The 24,355-nt window shown below is 37.5% G+C and overlaps 1 protein-coding gene across 12 annotated transcripts in view; it reads right to left on the reverse strand.

Annotated features, from left to right (window-relative positions):
* The window catches only part of NUMB (NUMB endocytic adaptor protein), a 203,836-nt gene that overhangs the window by 104,836 nt on the left and 74,645 nt on the right, over window positions 1–24,355 (reverse strand). For 4 of the 12 annotated variants that reach the window (XM_078448042.1, XM_060617335.2, XM_078448043.2 and 1 more), the window contains one exon: window positions 12,561–12,648. The exons of the other annotated variants lie outside the window; for them this stretch is intronic. The gene's annotated coding sequence lies outside the window, so the exon portion shown is untranslated. The remainder of the gene's footprint in view (window positions 1–12,560; window positions 12,649–24,355) is intronic. 12 annotated transcript variants of the gene reach the window in all.

The raw sequence follows: 24,355 nt of genomic DNA on the forward strand, positions 1-24,355 counted from the left end.
TTACACTATCTTGCAATAAATCCAACACAAACAGGATTTTTCTAGTATGGAACAGTTTGCTATTTTCAACTGAATACAGTTAAAGTAGCTGCCTTATGCTTAGGAACTATGCCATGAGAAAAGCATCTATCTAGCACTAGAATCACACGGTATGCTCACACTATGGGAGGCACAAAAACACTGCAGAGAAGAAACTTGCTGAGTAGAACAGCAAAGAGAACCTAAATTTAATTTTATTGCCTTTAACTTTATTATTCTCTAAACAAATATGGTTGGATGTGAAAATATACAATCCTACTATATTCCTCCTCACACTTCTACTCCAGAATTCTACAGGGAAAGTTATGAGAAAAAAAAAAATGCACTGACTGTCCATCTGCCAAAAACATTTTTTTTTATTCACTCACTAAAATTTAAGCTAAAAATGACATATTAAATAATCATTACATTAACAAAGAATATTGTACCACAAGCAAAAAGTATTTCATCTCTGAATTTTCTTTGATTTCTACCATTTCTTATGGTGTGTAATATGCTTTCAAGTCATAAGACATTTAGAGTGAAAAAAAAATCTTTTTATTTCATCAAGTTAAGTAAGTTTAAAAAATATAAGGAATCCTAGACTTTCCACATGGCCAAAGGATTCAGCAGTAGATCATCTAGTCAATCTCCTACTGAATCAATGAATTCTAAGAATTCTGGATTACATTAAATATTGGCCTAACTGGCATAATTTGCCTAACAGGAAACAATTTATAACTTATTAAGTTGTATCACTGGCTCAGTGTTCCACTTAGGCACGGAGCCAAGTGAATTGCAACAAAGTACAGCTTCATCATCCACAGTAAAATTAAAATACTCAATATTAAACTTACAGAATTAATAAAATTCATTTTATTTTATTAATATTTATTTATTTTTGAGAGAGAGAGAGTGAGCAGGGAGGGGGCAGAGAGAGAGGAAGACACAGAATCCGAAGCAGGCTCCAGGCTCTGAGCTGTCAGCACAGAGCCCGACGCAGGGCTTGAACTCATGGACCTCGAGATCATGACCTGAGCTGAAGTCTGATGCTCACCCGAATGAACCACCCAGGTGCCCCAATAAAATTCATTTTAAAAGCTCAGTCACTTTTATGATAAAAATTAATTTACAAACAGATTCATAGAAAGGTAGAAAGAATAAAGGGCTGGTTTTGCTTTTTTTAAAATTTACTTCTCAAAAGAAACATTCATTTAGTTCTTGTATATACACAGTTGTTGGTTAATTTAAAATTTGTTTCTATTCCAGTTCAAATTTATGAGTTACGTATGTTAGGATATCCTGAACACAATATTGCCTTATTTCAGAAAGTTCTGCCATCTACAGCATATTCAAAGAAAAGATTTTAAGAACAGATTATTCTAATTTTTCAATAGCTAAAACTAAAAGTTGTTTTGCTATCAGCTGTCAGACCAGAGGTTTAAAAACAACAAATTAATCTTGGTTGTCCTAAAGATTGGTATTTGAGAAGGGAACACTGTCACAGTTTGAATGCCAAAAGTCTTCAGCCATATACTCCCTCACCCTGACTGCCTTTTAGACCACATGTTCTTGACCAGGGCATCGTGCATCAGGCTCTTCAGATTTGGCAATGCCCTAATATTACACACAAACTTGAATGTGCAATTGTCTGTGCACTTTCTGGGACCAGATTCTTCAACTTTCATCAGAATCTCAAAGGATTCTGTAACTATCGAAAATTTAAGTGGATTTAAACAGTATTTTGTGATCCTGATCTATCATCAGCGTTTATTTTCAGTTTCTACCTTCCTTTTAATCTTCCCACTCATCTTGTTTACAAAATTATTTCTTTTGTTTAGATACGTGGGTTTGGCTTCTTTATTCACTCTTAAAAGACTGTAAGAGAAAACTAGAGCTTCATAAAATGAGTAAAGAACCTGTCTACTTAAAACTGCAGTCAACAGTGGTTTCAAAAGCTGACCTTGTAATATTTAAAAAACCTGCAATATTAAAGAAACAAAGCTATCCCTTCTGAAGACTTTTTCTTTCGGTTAGTTACACAATCAATTTTATCTTTTAGTTGATCTCTTGCCTTTCAATTGAGAAAACAATCGGCGAACTGAATTTGCAATTCAGCTATACTCACCTTTACCTTTTAAGGCATGTTAATACTGAACATAAAAATATGACCATCACCCCTAACCTCACAATACAAATATATACAACTGACTTCATTAAAATGGTGTTCCTTCAAAAATTAAACCGTACTTATAAAACAAAATGGTTTTCTCTGATATAGCAAGGACTGATTTAGCAAGGAACATCCTGATGAAAAAGGGCAGAACTGCTGAGAATGCTAGCCTACTTTTACACTGACTTCCCTCCTCTAAGCATCTGTTAAGTGTGGGATGAGAAAAAGGTGCTGAATCTGGAGAGGCAGACTAGAATAAAAATATATTTGGTTCCAAGAATTTAAAAGAGAGACAGAAATGTCACTGGAAAAATTATAGAAATAAGAAGGTTAAAAACAGCTCTGCACTCCTTTCCTCACAAATAACTTCACATATCATCTACATACATCATCTCTTCAATTCTTTAACCCTCTCCGCTCTGTGATCGGACTCCTTTTCCCTCACAATCCTCTCCCCTTATCCAAACCATTAACAAAAGACTTCTAAAATATTATCTTAAGTTTGTCCATTGCTCTTTATCTCCACCATCAGAACCATGGTCCAAAACAACTTTCCCTCTTATCTTACTAGTATAAGCCATCAACCAGTATTTATCTTTATTTCCTCTACTGTCCCCCTCTGATCAACTGTGTACAAGGTAGCCAGTGTAATCTTTAAAAACGTAAAATGAATCATGCACTGCATAATAGTTCCATGGCTTTCTAATGTACCTTCAAATTAAATCCAAACTCTCAGCATTTGGGAAGTCAGTATGGCAGAATAACTGACAATGCCCAAGAAATGCTTGGAACAATGCCCAGAACATCACAAAGGTTGAGTAAATGTTAACATATAAGGTATAGCTCCTGCCTGCCTCTCTTACCTTGAGGTGACACTCTCCCCAGCTATGAGCCTTTCAGTTAACTAAAAGCTCTGGCTATTTCCCTGTCTGAAATGCTTTTCTTTCAGACCCTTCAAGAACTTCTGTCTTTCATTCATATGTCAAGTCTCAACCTAAATATCTTATTGGGGAACCTGCGTGGCTCAGTTGGTTAAGTGTCAGACTTCAGCTCAGGTCACGATCTTGTAGTTTGCGAGTTCAAGCCCCGTGTCAGGCTCTGTGCTGACAGCTCAGAGCCTGGAGCCTGCTTCGGATTCTGTGTCTCCCACTCTCTCTGACCTACCCCTGCACATGCTCTTTTTCTCTCTCAAAAATAACCATTAAAAAAAAAAATTTGTGGATGTGCAAGTATTTAAAAAAATATATCTTGTTGACGAGGCCTTCTTTTTTCCTCTTTCTAAATACCGTTCTCTATTATTCTGTATTATACCATTCTTTTTATTTCCTTCAGTGTTTATAGTTCGTAATTTTTTTTTTGTTTGTTTCATTGGTTAAACCCTTGACCATCATCAGATGACTAAGCATCGATCCAATGAATTCTCAAAGTTGCTTTATATAGGAATCATTGGGCTCTGTTCTTTCTATCCAAAATGTACATGTTTATCTTCTCTTACTAACAAGCTAAAAAATTGATCACTAATATAAATATATCACAGCCCATGCTATGATTCATTATATGTACACATTTCCCTTACTTGTTTAAAACCCTGTGTCCAACAACATATTATGCTAGGTGCTGGCAGAAGAGGAACCAGCATGAAGTACTAAAGGTTATTTCTACCCTTAAGGTCTTGAATGATATAAGTAAGCATAGGATAGGAAGGACAAAAAAGGGGATGCATTTCAAGCAGGGGATGGGTTGGAATGAAGAGTCATGATACGTGTAATGTATATTTCACCAAAACTAACATGCCAGAGATTGCAAGATATGTTGCACTAAGAAAAATTCCTGCCAAAATTAATTATTAATAACTGTTCATTAATTGTGAAATATCATGAGTAGTAAGATGCATACCAATATGAGATAGATCCCAGTTTCAGAGATGTTAAAGTGTAAGGAAAAGAGGAAGTAGGGAAGGGAGAAGAGGGGAAGGAAAGGGGCAGGGGCAGGAGAAGAAGAAAGAAAAATGACCATTCAATTATTAATACAAAATCAATCTTCCAAGAACTTCAAAAAGTCTCAATGATATGGAACACTGGTTGTTCACTAAAGTTTGTTATCAGGAAGGGGAGAAAAATCCCTAAAAAGAGTGGTCACAGAGCAACCCATACTTTCATATTGTTTTCATTTGCTTTGCATATCTTTGCCTTTCCCTTTATTTTTAGCTTTTCTAAATCACTTTTTATATCTCTTACATATAGCACATAGTTGAGTCTTGCTTTGTGAACCAAACTGAAAATCATGAATTTTTTTTAGAGGTGAGTTAAATATAACAAAAAAGATAAATCTTTTAAAATTCATGTATTTCAAAACTACTAATTGACTTGAGGCTCATAGGTCATGGCTTAAAGGAGCAAATATAACTAAAAATTATAATAGTAAATGAAAAATCTTAAATGCATATAGTTAAAAATAATGAAAATATTCCATTTCAAACCTTATTAAGTCACTTATAAATGTATAATTTTTTTAAATGTTTATTTTTGAGAGGGACAGCATAAGCAGGGGAGGGGGAGAGAGAGGGAGACAGAGGATCCAAAGCAGGCTCAGCACTGACATCAGAAAGCCCTATGCAGGGCTCAAACTTGTTAACCATGAGATCATGACCTGACCTGAAGTCAGACACTTAACCGACTGAGCCACCTAGGCACCCCTATATTAATTCAAGTTAGTTAACATACAGTGTAGTCTGGCTTTAGGAGTAGAACTCAGTGATTCATCTCTTATGTATGACACCCAGTGCTCATCCCAAAAAGTGCCCTCCTTGAGGCCAATCGACCATTTAACCCATCCTCCTACCCACCTCCCCTCCGGCAACCCTGTTTGTTCTCTGTATTTAAGAGTCTCTTATGGTTTGCCTCCTTCTCTGTTTTTATCTTATTTTTCCTTCCCTTCCCCTATGTTCATCTGTTGTGTTTCTCAAATTCCACATGACTGAAATCATATGGTATCTTTTTCTGACTGACTTATTTCACTTAGCATAACATACTCTAGTTCCATCCACATTGTTGCAAATGTCAAGATTTTTTTTTTAAGTTTATTTATTGATAGAGACACTCAGGGGAGGGGCAGAGACAGATAAGGAGAGAGAGAGAGAATCCAAAGCAGGTTCTGCGCTGTCAGCATGGAGCCCAAGATGGGACTAGAACTCACAAACCGTGAAATCATGACCTGAGCCAAAATCAAAATCAGATGTTTAAGTGACTGACCCACCCACCCAGGCGCCCCACAAATGGCAAGATTTCATCCTTTTCCATTGCCGAGTAGTATTCCACAGTATATCTATATAGATATAGATACACACACCACTTCTTTATCCATTCATCAGTCGATGGACATTTGGACTCTTTGCATAATTTGGCTATCGATGACAGCACTGCTATAAACATTGGGGTGCATGTGCCCCTTCAAATCAGCATTTTTGTATCCTTTGGATAAATTTTGTATCCTTTGGGTAAACTTGCTGGGTCATAGGGTAGTTCTATTTTTAATTTTTTGAGGAACCTCTATATTGTTTTCCAGAGTGGCTGCACCAGTTTGCATTCCCACCAACAGTGCAAAAGGGTTCCCCTTCTTCCGCATCCTCACCAACATCTGTTGTTTCCTGAGTTAATTTAGTGACATGCAGAAAAATGAAACTGGACCAATTTCTTACACCATACACAAAAATAAATTCAAAATGGATGAAAGACCTAAATGTATAATTTTAAATGCTTATATGAGAAAAAAGCCTAGTAATTGGTGAGTTAAGCATCTATCAAGGTATATATTCTTGAAGCAACACATTTCGTTCTTGGGTCTCAAAGAAGAACCACAAATATTTTTCCAGGGAAAATAAGCAATTCACAGTAAAAGTCTCACACAGGAAAAATAAAAAGGAATCAAAAAAAGAAAACACAAAGAAATTAGAATAAAATTCCACTTCCAGTAATATATCAGGCTAGATTTTCACCCAATTATCTCATTGAAAACAGCTAAAAGTGATGGGTAAAATTTTATTTCAAAAAATATTAAAAGCACTGAAGCATGAAGAGTTGACAAGATCATAAAGGAATAACCAGACCACAATCTATAAGAAAGCAGAAACTGAAAGAGAGCAGTGGCATAATGAAAGAGTTTTTATTCTGTATACATCTGCATAACTCACAAGTTGAGCTTCACTTTTGATGATCTCTTGGGAGAAAACAGAAATCAAAGAATAAGACCTACCCAACATGGAAATGTAACAGGAGACCCTTTCTGCATAAAGCTGAGACCTCCCCTCCCCCCCCCCCCCCACACACACACCAGAAGTTTTATGTTCAGGAAAAGAGTGAACAGGAAGTAAATCCAGTCCATCTCTTCCCACATCTCATCGCCGAAGGACAAGGAAATTTATCTTCTTGATGCAAAGAGAACAAGGATTTCTAAGAGGTTGTGGACAAGAAGGCTCATACACATATTTGCAATCCACAGTCACCCCATTAGGGTGGCACAAAACCTCAAGGGATAAATTTAGTCACCATGTTGCAGTACCTTGAGGTATCTGGGGGAAAAAACTAAAGGTATATATTCTTGAAGCAACGCATTTCGTTCTTGGGTCTCAAAGAAGAACCACAAATATTTTTCCAGGGAAAATAAACAATTCACAGTAAAAGTCTCACACAGGAAAAATAAAAAGAAATCTATACCTAGGCACAGCATATGAAAGTTCAGGAAACCAAAAACATAAAGAGTACAAAAGCAGCCAGAGATTTAAAAAAAAAAAAAAAAAAAAAAAAAAAAAAAGACACATTCACTTATATTAACAACTATTAGGCAGCTGATTTATCAATATAAACAATGGAAACCAGAAGGGAGTGGAATTATTTCTTCCAATGACTAAAATAATACTGCCAGCCTGTAATTTTATACCTAGTGAAATATCTATCAAAAAAAAAAAAAAAAAATACAGACACTTTCAGACAAAAACAAACAAAAACAGTTTACTACAAAAAAATCTCATTAAAGAGAATTCTAAAGTAAAAAAAATCTTCAAAAACAAAGAAGTGATCCAGATGGAAAAATCTGAAATCACTGGAGGAATCAAGAGCACACAAAGTTGGGAATGACATCAAACTCAGAGGCTCACTGTCACCATTTTCTGCCATGTAGACCGAAGAATAGAAAACCCAGTTGACAATGAGACAAAAGAAACAGACTCAAAGGAAAGAAGTAAAGTCCTAGTAGCACTGTAAGCCCCTGGGTCCAGCTGTTCTTAAGGCCGACTGAAATCCTGTACCTGGGGGGCACCTGGGTGGGCTCAGTCAGTTGAGCATCCGACTTCAGCTCAGATCAAGATCTCACAGCTTTTGAGTTTGAGCCCTGTGTTGGGTTCTGTGCTGACACCTCAGGGTCTGAAGCCTGTTTCAGATTCTGTGTCTCCCTCTTTCTCTCTCTGCCCCTCCCCTGCTCATGCTCTGTCTCTCTCTCTCAAAAATAAATAAACATTAAAAAAAAATTTCTTCATGAAATCTTGTCCTTGGAAAATATGAGATACTCTAATGTCCTTATATTAGATTCTGCTTTTCACTTAAAAGGTATGTAAAGGAAAATGGCCAAAAATTAATAAACAGAAAACATACAATAGAGAAAATCAAAGTCAAGCACTAGTTTTTGACACAGCTAAGAAAATATATAAACGCTTTAGCAAGATAGATGAAAAAAAAAAAGAAGTCACAAAAAATATTAGGAATAAAAAAGAAATACTAAGCAGAAATTTAAAAGATAATAAAAGAATGCTTTGAATAACTTTATGCCAAATACTCTTAAGTTTATTTATTTATTTTGAGAGAAAGAGAGAACACGCACATGCACGTGAGCAAGGAGGGGCAGAGAGGGAGAGAGAATCCTAAGCAGGCTCAGCACTGTGAGTACAAAGCCCAACACAGGACTTGAACACATCAACTGTGAGATCATGACCTGAGTTGAAATCAAGAGTAAGATGCTTAATCAACTGAGCCACCCAGGTGCCCCTATGCCAAATACTTAAAAAACAAAACAAAACAAAACAGACAAAACAGAGCCCCATGCAGGGCTCAAACTCACAGACCGTGAGATCGTGACCTGACCTGAGGTCAGATGCTCAACTGACTAAGCTACCCAGGCGCCCCAAAGAAAAATTTTTTCTAAAAACTGACGTAACTACAAACAGAAAATTTAAATAAAACCATTAGAAAACTGAATACATATCTACCAAAAAAATTCTAAGCCCACTCACTCCCCCCAAAATACTAAGCCCAGACAGTTGAACAGAAGTTTGGCCAAATGTTCAAGAAACAGGAAACAGATCATTCTAGTCTTTTGTTTTGTTTTGTTTTTAATTTATTTATTTGAGAGAGAGAGAGAGAGCACAAGGAGGGAAACGGCAGAGACAGCGGGAGAGAGAGAATCCCAACCGCACTTTGTTCTGAGCCCAACATGGGTCTTGATCCCACAACCATGAGTTCACGACCTGAGCCAAAGTCAAGAGTCTGACATTCAACCGACCAAGATACCCAGGGGCCCCAGATCATTCTAGTCTTACATAAACCGTTAGTGGCGATGGGGGGACCAGAGTGGAGGGGGGAGGAATAGTTCTCAACTCATTCTTTGAGGCTGTTATAATCTTTTTGACATTTGTTTTTATTAATTTACTTTTTTAAACTGAGATTTATGCCCCATATGGGGCCTGAACTCACAACCCTGAGATCAAGAATCACATGCTCTACCGACTGGGCCAGGTAGGCACCCCAAGGCTGGTATGATCTGAACACCAAAATCAAACAAAGATAATGTAAGAAATGAAATTATGGGCCAACATTACCCATGAACATAGATATAAAAATCCTAAATGAAATACTAATAAACTAAATCCACTTGTATGTATTAAAAAAAAAAAAAAAAGACTATCATGATTAAGTTTGGTTCATTCCAGCAATGCAAGGGTAATTCAACATTAGAAAATATATAAATGTCATTCACCACCCTGAACAGAATAAGGAAGGACAACATATGATCTCACAAGTACAGAAAAAGTGTCTGATAAAACTTAATACTCATTCTTCACACACAAAAAAACATCTTAGCCAACCAGCAACAGAAATGTCTTTAACCTATAGCATATCTATGAAAAACCTACAACAAACAGTGGGGCATCTGGGGCTGAGTTGGAAGAACATGTGCTCTTGAACTCTGGGTCACGAGTTAGAACTCCATGTTGCGTGTACCGTTTACTTAAACAGAGAAACTTAAAAGAAAAAAAATCCAAGCACTATTCTTAATCATAAAACATAAGAAGCACTCACTTTGTTTTGTTTTTTTTTTTTTTTTGATGTTTATTTATTTTTGAGAGAGAGAGAGAGAGAGAGAGAGAGAGAGAGAGAGAGAAAGAGACAGTATGCAAGAAGGGGAGGGGCAGAGAGAGAGGGAGACACAGAATTCGAAGCTCCAGGCTCCAGGTTCCAGAGCTATCAACACAGAGCCCGACACAGGGTTCGAACTCACAAACCGTGAGATCATAACCTGAGTTGAAATCGGATGCTTAACCAACTGAGCCACCGAGGCATTCCATGAAGCACTTGCTTTTAAAAATTAAGTGCAACATGGGGCGCCTGGGTGGCTCAGTCAGTTAGGTATTCAACTTCGGCTCAGGTCATGATCTCATAGTCTGTGAGTTCGAGCCCTGTGTTGGGCTCTGTGCTGACAGTTTAGAATCTGGAGCCTGCTTTGCATTCTGTGTCTCCCTCTCTCTACATCTCCCCTGCTCACACTCTATCAAAAATAAATAAAAATTAAAAAATAATTTTTTTTAAAGTGCAACATAAGAATGCCCACTATTAACACTTGTATCGAATATTATACTGTTAGTCCTAACTAGTATAGTAAGGCAAAAAAAGGAGAAAAGATGTAAGCATTGCAAAGGAAGACACAATTTGCATTCACATTATTTTAATAATTTAGTAAGGTGACTGAACATAGATCTGTTTACCAAAAAAGCTTACATCAGCAAATAGAAATGGAAAGGAAAAACAAAAGAGGAAAAGTATACTATTTATAATAGTAACAAGAAATAAGGCATCTAATAATTCAAAGAGAAGGTTTGAGAGATATTTAGAGAAAAATAAAAAACTTTACTGAGATATTTTTAAATATTTAAAGAACTAGAAAGACATACCATGTTCAAGGATAGGAAGATTCGGTATCATACAACAGAATTAATGCACGTGTAGATTGAAAGTTACAAAGATCTTTTTTAAAAAGTTACAGAGATCTGGGGCACTTGGGTGGCTCAGTTGGTTAAGTGTCAGACTTTGGCTCAGGTCATGATCTCGCGGTTTGTGAGTTCAAGCCCCACAGCAGGCTCTCTGCTGACAACACACAGCCGGCTTCAGATCTTCTGTCCCCCTCTCTCTCTGCCCTCCCCTGCTTGTGCTCACTCTTTCACTCTCAAAATAAATAAAAAAGCATTTAAAAAAAAAAGTTACAGGGAGATCTTGGGCTCATATACAAGGCAAGTCCCATTTTATGTATTTATTTAATTTATATATACATATGTAATATATATACAACATACATACACAATATATATATATATAATATATATTATATATATATATTATATATATATATTTTTTAATTTTTATTTGAGAGAAAGTGCAAGCCAGAGAGGGGGGCAAATGGGGAGACGGAGAGGAAGAAGAGAGAGAAGGAGAGAGAAGGGGAGAGAAGGGGAGAGAAGGGGAGAAAAGGGGGAAAGAAAGGGAGAGGGAGTGGGAAAGAGAAAGAATGAATGCCAAGCACGCTCCACGCTCAGTGCAGAGTCCAATGGGGCTCGATCTCACAACCCCAGGATCATGACCTGAGCTGAAATCAAGTCAGACACTCAACTGACTGAGCCACCCAAGCACTCCTGGGCAAGTCCCATTTTAAAATAACAGCTTTGGAATATTTGCAGAACTTGACCCAAAATATTCCCATTTATGCATATATTTGCAATTGGTATAAACTTCTTATTCACTGATCACATATTTTATTTTAAGCTATAGTAAGAGTGGATGTGGCACTTCAGAATTCTTTTTTTTTAAATGTTTTTAATGTTTATTTATTTATTTCTGAGACAGAGACAGAACATGAGTGGGGGAGGGGCAGAGAGAGAGGGAGACACAGAATCAGAAGCAGACTCCAGGCTCTGAGCTGTCAGCACAGAGCCCGACGCGGGGCTCGAACTCACAAACCCTGAGATATGACCTGAGCCAAAGTCGGTCGCTCAACCAACTGAGCCACCCAGGCGCCCCAAGAATTCTTACAGCTGCAATGAACAAGTATTAGTAAAGAGTACGTGATCAGTACGTGGATGAGTTCTAGCTGAATGTGCTGTGGCCCCACCAGTTCAAAGGTCAATCACTGTGCACATTCAATACAATGTTAAGTCTGGTAACTATTCCTGCAAATGATGAAATGTTGCCAACATTTTACATAACACATAAGGTTTTGGTTATTTGTAATTATCTACAAATATTGCCAAAATATCTCCTTAAAAGCCACCTAAAAATGTAAACATTTATTCTGAATATAAATTGCATTTATAAGGAGAAAACAGATAAAACACATTCATAATACAATGATCATATAGGGCTCAAAGGGTATTTATAGTGGAACTATGTTTGGTCCTTATACGTAAAATATCCTTGTACTTGTGAGGCTCATAAGCAGTTGCCCAGTTTGTTCTACCACAGATGTGAAATTGATTAAATGTATGATTTTCCCTAGGTCTAACTTATTCAAATTTAATTTTAGTTCATGTGAATTTTATGATACCTTACATTGGTGCTTAAACTTTCCTTATTCAGTTTCCTAATATAGAAATAATGATCATTTGTTTTACTAACTCCTAGGAGATGATTATTGATGGCTTACTGTGTGTCAGGTACTGTTTTAAGTGCTTTGGTACATATTATATAATTTAATCTTTACAACTTTATCAGGTGGATAATATTACTATCACCATTTTACAGATAGAAAAACTGAGGTACAGAAAAAGTTAAGTCACTTTCCTAATGTCACACAAGTAGAAAAGCTTAGGGATTCATAACCAGGAATCTGCCTCGAGAGCCCAGACCCTCAATTACTATGTTACACTTCTTTTCACAATATTTAAAAGATACATAAAATTATCATGGACAGAAAAACTCACCATTAAAAAAATTATTAGTAACAGTTAAACAACAGTTAAGCAATATTAATAGCAATATAACTTATCATAGGTTGATACTTAACAGCTATTTCAAAGTTTCATGGCTACAATTAAGAGTTTTGAAGTTGGACAGACCTGGCTCTGAATCTTGGCTGTGCCCTTTACAGTAAGCTGTGTGACTTTGGACAAGTTTCGTAACTTCACCAAGCCTCAGTTTCCTCATCTGTAAAATGAGAATAATAAACATCTCACAAAATTGTTGTTGTAACATAATTACTGCTATGTTACAGTGATAGGGTAACTCCAAACAAAATACAGGTACACAAAATACATAGAGGAGATTCTCAATTTACCCCAGAGAACAGGACTTTATTCTAATGATGTAAAATGACCACTCCAAGTTACCATAGAAACTATAAAATCCACACACTGGTGTAGAAGAAAAATCTCCTCTAATTCATAACAAATAATTCCCTTAATTACAAGTCAAATGCCTGAGAGGTAAAAGACTGAATCTGTGAAATATAAAATACTATATAGACACAAAGAAAGAGACGAACAGAACAGACACTGTTGTTTGCTGACAACTCATACAAATTCCATTCCGTACATATCCTTTCTAAGACTGGTAGTATTCAGGGGCACCTGGGTGGCTCAGTCCGTTGGGCGTCCGACTTCAGCTTAGGTCATGATCTCACAGCTTGTGAGCTGGAGCCCTGCACCAGGCTGTGCTCCTGTGCTGACAGCTCAGAGTCTGAGCCTGCTTTAGATTTTGTCTCCATCTCTCTCTGTCCCTCTCCCACTCATGCTCTGTCTCTCTCTCTCAAATATAAATAAACATTAAAAAAAAAAAAAAAAAAAAAGACTGATAGTATTCAAGGGGCCCAAAACGTGAATAGCTGTATCGACAAGGAGTGATTCCTAGCTATGGTAGGAAGAAATTTTTGTAAGAAAAAGACAAAGAAAGAGGCATGTCATCAAAGCAGGGTATTAGTATATTACTACTAAGGAATGATTATTTCATTTATAACTAGCATTTTATGGGTCAAACAAGTTTAATTGTCGCTATTGCTGCCTTTAGAATCTCAATAAAATAATTTTACAATAAACACATTTGTATTAATGTCTGCATTTACCAATAAATCATCTGTAACATTATCTATTTGTGATAAAGTTAGTTGTTTCTTTGAAGGGGGAAGTTTTAGTAATACAATATAAAAACCTGATTTTAAAGGAATGATAGGAATAATATTTTACAAAAGCCCTATAGGATAATTTTGTTAAACAGCTCATCAATAATATTATCAAGGTGAGTTTTTATGAATGTCACCAGTCTAATAGCAAGAATTATACTATTAAAATAACTTATTACATAAATAATTATTAAAATGATTGTTCATTGTAGCTCAAAGATTTATTTATTTTTTAATGTTTATGCATTTATTTTGAGAGAGAAAAAGAGAATGGGTGGAGGAGGGACAGAGAGAGACTGGGACAGAGGATCTGAAGCAAGCTCTGTGTTGACAGCAGAGAGCCTGATGTGGGTGGGGCTCAAACTCAGGAACTGTGAGCAATGACCTGAACTGAACTTGGACACTTCAATGACTGAGCCACCCAGGCGCCCCTAGCTCAAAGATTTAATACAGAACGTCCATTCCCTAATATATTCCCTTTTAACAAATAATTGCAAAAACATCAACAGACACATGAAAAGATGCTCATCATCAATAATCATCAGGGAAATGCAAATCAAAACTACAATGACAATTCACATCATCTTCATCAATGACTAAAACCAACAACACAAGAACAGGTGTTGGCAAGGATATAGAGAAAAAGGAACACTCATGCACTGCTGGTGGGAATGCAAACTGCTGTAGTCATTGGAAAACAGTAGGCAGGTTCCTCAAAAATTTTAAAGTAGAAGTACCCTATGATGCAGCAATTGCACTAGTAGGTACTTACCCAAAGAATACAAGAACACTAATTTAAAGGGATACATGTGCCCCTATGTTTATAGCAGCATTATTTTTAATAGCCAAGATATGGAAGCAGCCCAAGTGTCCATCAACTGATGAACAAAGAAGATGTGGTAAATATATACAGTGGAATATTAGCCATAAAAAATGAAATCTTGCCATTTGCAACAACATGGATGGAGCTAGAGAGTATTATGCTGAGTGAAATCAGAGAAAGACAAGCGCCATATGATTTCACTCATATGTGGAATTTAAGAATCAAAACAAATGAGCAAAGGGGAAGAGAGACAGAGACATAAACCAAGAAAAAGACTCTTAACTATAGAAAACAAACTGATGGTTAACAGAAGGGAGGTTGGGGGGTGGGGGATAGGTGAAATAGGTGATGGGGATTGAGGAGGAGTGCACTTGTGATGAGCACTGCATTTTGTATGGAATTGTACCACTAAATTGTACATCTGAAACTAATATTATTACACTGTATGTTAACTGGAATTTAAATTAAAACTTTAAAAAACTAAACAAAAAATAATTCCAAAAATAGCCTTCAAATTTTCTTAATAAATTTATAAAGGTTTTTGTCTGGAATATGGCAATCTGTTTTCACAAAGCACGCTTTTTAAAGAAAACTTATTAGTTAAATAGGAAATCCTTAGGAAATCCTTTAAAAACCTATTGTAAACATATCAAAGGAAATGAATATAGGAAAATAAGGTGCTTGAGGTAACTTGGCCATTACAGAACTCCAAACAAAAATTCAAGTCCTTCTGCTCTGTATCTTAACAATTTGTAATTTTTCAACTTGATAAGCATTTCCTTCACTACTTTACTTTCTCTAAGTGATGAGAATAATTTTTGTCCTTTTTGTGACTCTATTAATAACCAATAAAATCAAGTTGTTTAATCACAACTCACAAATATGAAAAATTGTGACTTAGGAATTTTTAGGTAGCTTTTTGTTTTATATAGCTTGCAAATACCACTGATTATTTACATTTCCCTCATTTGCTTTGTCATTCTTTCACACTTTTTTTTTCCTGAACCATGTGAGTGAGTCGCAGACACTGTACCATTTTAGCACTCAATGTTTCTTTTTTTATTATTAAATGTAATTTATTGTCAAATTGGTTTCCATACAACACCCAGTGCTCATCCCAATAGGTGCCCTCCTCAAGGCCTATCACCCACTTTCCCCTCTCCCCCACCCCCCCATCAACCCTCTGTTCTCAGTATTTAAGAGTCTCTTAATGGTTTGCCTCCCTCCTTCTCTGTAACTATTTTTTTCCCCTTTTCCCTCCCCCATGGTCTTCTGTTAGGTTTCTCAGGATCCACATATGAGCAGCACTCAATGTTTCTATGTATTTTCCCAGGAAGACAGATATGCACTTAGATAACCACAGTGTAGCAAATCAGAGCAGTATTGTATCAATGTTAAAATTTCTGTTACATAATTACACTCCATGTTCAAATGTTTCCAACTGCCTTAAAAATGTCCTTTAAAGCTACTGATTTCCCCAGTCCAAAATGCAATTCAGGACTGTGCATTACATTTAGTGGTAATGTCTCTATAGAAACTTACCATCTGAACAGTTCCTTAGTCTGTCTTTTAAAACTAATATTTTAAAAGAATATAGACTAGTTATCTTGCAGAATGTCCCTCAATCATGTTTGTCTGATGGTCTCTCATGTTTAAATTCAGGGTATGCATTTTTTACAGGAATGTCACAAAGTAATGTTGGGTCCTTCACGCACATATCAAAAACTCCAAGAGGCTAGTGGGTTCTATTATCAGTGATACTAACTTTGATCATTTGGTAAAAGAGTCTCCTGCCAAGTTTCTCTACTGTAAAGTTACTAATTTTCTCTTTGTAATAAGTTAATATTTTGTAAGGAACTATCTTGAGGCTATGTAAATATCACGTTCCTTACCAAACTTTCACCTAATAGTTTTGGTACTTGTAAATTATTCTTGCGTGAAAGTACTATTTAAATTGTTCTGAAATAGTCATTTTTTTTTCTTTTTTTAATGTTTATTTATTTTTGAGAGAGAGAGAGAAAGAGAAAGAGCATGAACAGGAGAAGGGTAGAGAGAGACAGAGACACAGAATCCAAAGCAGGATCCAGGCTGTGAGCTGTCAGCACAGAGCCCAACGTGGGGCTCAAACTCACAAACTGTGAGATCATTACCTGAGCTGAAGTCGGACACTTAACTAAGCCACCCAGGTGCCCCTAATCTTTCTCAGTTGTGCTAAGTCGTATCACTCACATCTTAAACTCAGTCTGAATCTAAGTACAAAACTGCATAATAATAACAGGTATCATTTAATCAGATCTTACTATGTGTAAGCTAGTTCCTACCCTTCCCCTATGATCATCTGTTAAGTTTCTCAAATTCCACATGTGAGTGAAATCATGTGATATGTCTTTCTCTGACTGACTTATTTGCTTGGCATAATACACTCTAGTTCCATCCACATTGTTGGAAATGGCAAGATATCATTCTTTTTCATTGCCAAGTAGTATTCCATTGTGTGTATATATACCACATCTTCTTTCAACGTTTATTTATTTTTGGGACAGAGAGAGACAGAGCATGAACGGGGGAGGGACAGAGAGAGAGGGAGACACAGAATCGGAAACAGGCTCCAGGCTCTGAGCCATCAGCCCAGAGCCTGACGCGGGGCTCGAACTCACGGACCGTGAGATCGTGACCTGGCTGAAGTCGGACGCTTAACCGACTGCGCCACCCAGGCGCCCCTATACCACATCTTCTTGATCCATTCATCACTTCATGGACATTTGGGCTCTTTCCATAATTTAGCTATTATTGATAGCACTGCTATAAACATTGGGGTGCATGTGCCCCTTCAAATCAACACTCCTGTATCCTTTGAATAAATTCCTAGTAGTGTCATAGCTGGGTTGTAGGGTAATTCTATTTTTAATTTTTTGAGGAACCTCCACACTGTTTTCCAGAGTGGCTGCATCAGTTTGCATTCCCACCAACAGTACAAGAGGGTTCCCCTTTATCCACTTCCTCACCAACATGTGTTGTTGCCTGAGTTGTTAATTTTAGCCACTCTGACCAGTGTGAGGTGGTATCTCACTGTGGTTTTGATCTGTATTTACCTAATGGTGAGTGATTTTGAGCAGACTTTCATGTGTCTGTTTGCCACCTGGATGTCTTCTTTGGAAAAGTGTCTACGGGCACCTGGGTAGCTCAGTCAGTTAAGTGTCTGACTTCGGTTCAAGTAATGATCTCACAGTTCATGGGTTCAAATCCCACATCAGGTTCTGTGCTGACAGCTCAGAGCCTGGAGCATGCTTCAGATTCTGGGTCTCCCTCTCTCTCTGCCCCTCCCCCACTTGTACTCGGTCTCTCTCAAAAAAAAAAAAAAAAAACTGAATAAGGGGCACCTGGGTGGCTCAGTTGTTTAAGCATCTGACTTCAGCTCAGGTCATGATCTCCTGGTTTGTGAATTCGAGCCCCTCAGTGGGCTCTATGCTGACAGCTCAGAGCCTGGAGCCCGCTTAAGATTCTGTATCTCCCCCTCTCTGCCCCTCCCCTGCTCATGCTCTGTCTCTCTCTCTCAATAATAAATAAATGTAAAAATATATATATTTTAAAAATGAACACATACTAAAAAAATTAAAAAAGGAAAAGTCTATTCATGTCTTCTGCTCATTTCTTCACTGGATTATTTGTCTTTTGAGTATTGAGTTTGGTAAATTCTTTATAGATTTTTGATACTAACCCTTTATCTGATATGCCATTGCAAATATCTTCTCCCATTCTTTAGGCTGCCTTTTAGTTTTGTTGTTTCCTTTGCTGTGCAGAAGCTTTTTATTGTGATCAGGTCCCAAAAGTTCATTTTTGCTTTTATTTTCCTTGCCTTTGGAGAGAGACATGTCAAGTAAGAACCTGCTGTGGCCAAGGTCAAAGGGGTTGCTGCCTGTTTTCTCATGTAGGAATTTGATGGTTTCCTGTCTCACATTTAGGTCTTTTATTCATTTTGAATTTATTTTTGTGTATGGTGTAAGAAAGTGGTCCAGTTTCATTCTTCTACATGTTGCTGACCAGTTCTTCTAACACCATTCGCTAAAGAGAGTGTCTTTTCTCCATTGGATACTCTTTCTTGCTTTGTGGAAGATTGGTTGGCCATATACTTGTGGGTCCATTTGTGGGTGCCATTGATCTATGTATCTGTTTTTGTGTCAATACCACACTGTCTTGACGATTACAACTTTCTACGTTTTTTTATTTATTTTTGGGACAGAGAGAGACAGACAGAGCATGAACGGGGGAGGGGCAGAGAGAGGGAGACACAGAATCGGAAACAGGCTCCAGGCTCTGAGCCATCAGCCCAGAGCCCGACGCGGGGCTCGAACTCACGGACCGCGAGATCGTGACCTGGCTGAAGTCGGACGCTTAACCGACTGCGCCACCCAGGCGCCCCGACGATTACAACTTTCTAATACAGGCTAGAGTCCAGGATTGTGATGCCTCCAGCTTTGTTTTTTTTCCCCCAACATTACTTTGGTTATTTGGGGTCTTTGGTGGTTCCATTCAAATTTTAGGATTGTTTGTTCTAGCTCTGTGAAGAATGCTGGTGTTATTTTGATTGGGACTGAATTGAATGTGAGGATTGCTCTGGGTAGTATTGACATTTTAACAATATCTGTTCTCCCAATCCATGAGCATGGAATGTTTTTTTCCATGTCTTTGTGTCTTCTTCAATTTCTTTGATAAGCTTTCTATACTTTTCAGAGATCTTCTACCTCTTTGGTTAGGTTTATTCCTAGGCATTTTACGTTTTTTGATGCAATTGTAAATGGGATCGATTCTGTGATCTCTCTTTCTGTTGCTTCATTATTGGTATATAGAAATGTGACCGATTTCTGTACATTGGTTTTATATCCTGAGACTTTGCTGAATTCCTGCATCAGCTCTGGCAGTTTTTTGGTGGAGTCTTTGGATTTTCCATGTAGAGTATCATGTCATTTGCAAAAAGTGAAAGCTTGACTTCTTCTTTGCCAATGTGTATGCCTTTTATTTTGTTCTGTTGTCTGACTGCTAATGCGAGGACTTCTAACACTATGTTAAACAACAGTGGTGAGAGCGGACATCCCTGTCATGTTCCTGATCTGAGGGGGAAAGCTCTCAGTTTTTCCCCATTGAGGATGATACTAGATGTAGGCCTTTCATATATGGTTTTTATGATGTTAAAGTATGTTCCTTCTATCCTGACTTTCTTAAGGGTTTTTTTATTAAGGAAGGATGCTGTATTTTGTCAAATGCTTTTTCTCCATCTATTGACAGGATCATATGGTTCTTATCCTTTCTTCTATTAATGTGACGTATCACGTTGACTGATTTGCAAATATTGAACCAGCCCTGCAGTCCAGGAATGAATCCCACTTGATCATGGTGAGTAATTCTTTTTATATACTGTTGAATTTGATTTGCTAGTACCTTGTCGAGAATTTCTGCATCCAGGTTCATCAGAGATACTGGCCTCTAATTCTCCTTTTTAGTAGAGTCTTTGTCTGGTTTGGGAATCAAGGTAAGGTTGGCTTCAAGCTTTTCTTCTGTTTCTGTTTTTTTGGAAGAGTTTGAGGAAAATAGGTATTAACTCTGCTCTGCTATAAATGTCTGGTAGAATTCCTCTGGGAAGCCATTTGGTCTAGGACTATTATTTGTTAGAAGATTTTTGATAACTGATTCAATTTCTTTGCTGGTTATGGGTCTGTTCTATTTCTTCCTGTTTGAGTTTTGGTAGTGTGTGAGTGTCTAGGAATTGGTCCATCTCTTCCAGATTGTCCAGTTGGTTGACATATAATTTTTGAGAGTACTCTCTAATGATCTGTTTTTCTGTGGTGTTGGTTGTGATCTCTCCTCTTTCACTCATGACTTTACTCTGGTCCTATTTGGTACCATTTGAGTCCTCTCTCTTTTCTTTTTGAGACATATGGCCAGGGGTTTATCAATTTTGTTTATTCTTTCAAAAAACCAGCTCTTAGATTCATTGCTCTGTTCGACTGTTTTTTTGGATTTTATATTGCTTATTTCTGCTCTAATCTTTATTATTTCTCCTCTTCTGCTAGCTTTGGGCTTTTTCTGCTGCTGCCTTTCTAGCTACTTTAGGTGTAAGGTTAGGTTGTATATGGGACCTTTCTTGCTTCTTGAGATAGCCCTGAATTGCAGTGTATTTTCACCTTGGGACTGCCTTTGCTGCATCCCAAAGGATTTAGACTATCTTGTTTTCATTTTCATTTGCTTCCATATATTTTTTTTTAGTTGTTCTGTAATTTCCTGGTTGACCCATTCATTCTTTAGGTGGATATTCCTTAACCTCCATGCATTTGGGGACTTTCCAGGGTTTTTCTTGTGATTGATTTCAAGTTTCACAGCATTGTGATCTCAAAATATGCATGGTATGATCTCAATCTTATTATACTTATTGAGGGCTATTTTGTGACCCAGTATGTGATCTACTTCGGAGAATGTTCTATGTGCACTCGAGAAGAATGTATATTCTGCTGCTTTAAGATGAGAAGTTCTAAATATATCTGTTAAGTCCATCTAATCCAATGTGTCATTCAGAGCCATAGTTTCCTTACTGATTTTCTGCCTAGATGATCTGTCCATTGCTATAAGTGGAGTATTAAAGTTCCCTATAATTACAGTATTATTATCTATACAGGTGTTTATGTTTGTGACTAACTGATTTATATATTTGGGTACTTTCATATTGGGGGCATAAACATTTACAACTGTTAGCTCTTCTTGATGAATAGACCCCGTAATAATGATATAATGCCCTTCATCTCTTGTTACGGTCTTTGTTTTAAAATCTAGTTTGTCTGATAGAAGTATGGCTACTCCAGCTTTCTTTGGCCGTCCAATAGCATGATAGATGGTTTTCTATCCCCTCACTTTCAATCTGCAGGTGTCCTTAGGTCTGAAATGAGTCTCTTGTAGACAGCACATAGATGGATCTTGGGTTTTTATCCATTTTGATACCCTATGTCTTTTGATTGGGGCGTTTAGTCCATTTATATTCAGAGTGATTACTGAAAGATATGGATTTAGTGCCATTGTGTTAGCTGTAGGTCTCATGTTTGTGGTGATGTCTCTGGTCCTTTGTAGTCATTGCTGCTTTCCATTATCAGAATACCCTTTAGGATCTCCTGCAGGACTGGTTTAGTGGGCATGAACTCCTTTAGTTTTTGTTTGTCTGGGAAAGCCTTGATTTCTCTTTCTATTCTGAATGACAGCCTTGCTGGATAAAGGATTCTTGGCTGCATATTTTTCTTATTCAACACAGTGAATATTTCCTGCCACTCCCTTCTGGCCTGCCAAGTTTCAGTGGACAGTTTGCTACTACCCTTATGTGTCTACCCTTGTTGGTTAAGGCCCGTTTGTCGCTAGCTGCTTTCAGCTCTCTTTATCTTTGTATTTTGCCAGTTTCACTATATGTCATGGTGTTGACCTGTTTTTGATATTGAAGGGAGTTCTCTGTGCCTCGTGGACTTGGATGTCTGTTTCCTTCCTCAGATTAGGGGAGTTCTCAGCTATAATCTGTTCAAATAAACCTTGTTCCCCTTTCTCTCCCTCTTCTTCTGGAACTCCTATATATGGGTATTATTTTCGTTTCATGGAATCACCAGCTCTCTAATTATCCCCTCATGATCCAGTAATTTTCATTCCCTCTATTTTTCAGCTTCATCATTTTCCATAATTTTATCTTCTATTTCACCTATTCTCTCCTCTGCATCCTCCATCCTCGCTGTCCTTGTATCTAGTTTATTTTGCATCTTATTTGTAGCATTAAAAAAATTTTTTTTAACGTTTATTTATTTTTGAGAGACAGAGTGTGAGTGGGGGAGGAGCAGAGAGAGAGGGAGACATAATATCCAGAGCAGGCTCCAGGCTCTGAGCTGTCAGCACAGAGCCCGACGTGGGTCTCGAACTCACCAACAGTGAGATCATGACCTGAGCCGAAGTTGGACGCTTACCGATTGGGCCACCCAGGCGCCCCTGTAGCATTTCTTAATTCACCATACTTCGTAGGTCTTTGATCTCTGCAGCAAGATTCTCTGCTGTCTTCTACGTTTTCGAGCCCAGCTATTAGTCTTATGACTGTTATTCTAAATTCTTAGTCAGATATGTTGTTTATATCTGTTTTGAGCAATTCTCTGTCATTTCTTCCTGGATTTTCTTTTGAGGAGAATTCTTCTGTTTCATGATTTTGGCTAGGTTTCTGTCCTTTATGTGTTTTAATAGCTTGTAATGTGTCCTGCACCTGTGAGTACTACTATATTAAAAAGGGATCATACACTGTCCAGGGCCTGGCACTTCAGGAAGTGTTTTTGGAGTGTGTTGCCTGCATTCTGTTGTTGCACATTTGGCTGCTCTATCCCACTGTTCAGTCCTCTGCAAAGCTCCTCCTTGCCTGTCATGGTAGAGTGTCTGGACCTTCCATCAGGTGTGCTTTGATTTGTTAGTTGAGATCCTGCCGAGCTGTCTCCTCTACCTGTGGAGATCCTTCTGCCACTCTGCAGATTAATTTCCTGGGTGTTCCAAGTGATCTGACCTCAATACAGCTGTGTTTGACGGTGAGAGAAATCCTGGTCACCCTATTTCTCCATCATCTTAACTCCTCTCCACACTTTCTCTCTACACTGGGCACCCCACTCTTCTGCACTCCAGCAGCAGCAGTGACAGGGGTGGGGTTTCTGGGAGTGGAAAATCTCACTAGGTTATATTTGAGCAGACAGATCTGAAGATACTGAGTAGTAAGAGGGAAAACCCAAGTACACAGGTGAGAGAGAGCATTCTGGGTCAAAGGAACACCAAGTGCCCAATTCCTGAGGCAGAACTATGCCCAGTGTGTTTGAGGAATAGAAAGGAGATAATGTAGCTATATAGCTTTCTTAGTAAAGGGAGAATGGGAAACGAGGTCAGAAAGGAAGCCAAGTTCTTCATATGGTTTCACAGGATACTATGAGGGGAGAAATCAGGAGTTTGGTTGTTAAGCCCAATAAAATGTAAAAGTTTATGAATAAGATAGCTATATGTCAAATTAACTTTTGAAAATGGCTAGCTCCAAGTCTATCACACGTAATATTCATCATTAAACAGTCCTAATTACTCCAAGTCTGGAAGCAGTATCTCCTTCCTCTGAATCACTGCTTTTCCAAAAACTTCTTGTAGCATTTACTACATTTTACATATTATAACTATTGGTGTAGATCATGTCCTATAGAATTTAAGCACCTTGAGAGTAGAATTCATAGTTTATAGTTGTTTAATAGTAATAAAGGGCCACTGTTGGGATGCCTGGGTGGCTTAGTTAAGCATCCAACTCTTGATTTCAGCTCAAGTCATGATCCCAGGGTTGTGGGATCAAGCCCCATGTTGGACTCTGCTCTGAGCATGGAGCCTGCTTAAGATTCTCTCTCTCCCGCTGGCCCCCTTCCCTGCTTGCACTCTCTAACAAAGGAAAGAAAGAAAGAAAGAAAGAAAGAAAGAAAGAAAGAAAGAAAGAAAGAAGAGAAGAGAAAAGAAAAAGAAAAAGAAAAAGAAAAAGAAAAAGAAAAAGAAAAAAAAGAAAGAAAGAAAAAGAAAAAGGGCCACCACTTACTGAGGATATTTATCAGTCAGCTCATTTAATCCTATTATCACTTCCATTAGTATTTAGCACATCAGGAAATTGAGGTTTAGAGATATTAAATATCTGATGCAAAACTACATAGATAATTAGTAGGGTAACATTTTAACTCAGGTTTGTCTGACTCTAGAGCCAATGTTCCATGTTGTCTTTAATCAACTTCAGCATCTAATTTAGAACCTTGTTTTCAAAAGGCACCTAATATATTTGTACCAAATAAATAACTAAAATAAATAATTCTGTTTAGGGACAGAAGATGAATTAGGGTCAGACCAAT

The sequence above is a fragment of the Panthera onca genome, chromosome B3 (genome assembly GCF_046562875.1).
Source record: "Panthera onca isolate mPanOnc1 chromosome B3, mPanOnc1 haplotype 2, whole genome shotgun sequence".
NCBI lineage: Eukaryota > Metazoa > Chordata > Mammalia > Carnivora > Felidae > Panthera > Panthera onca.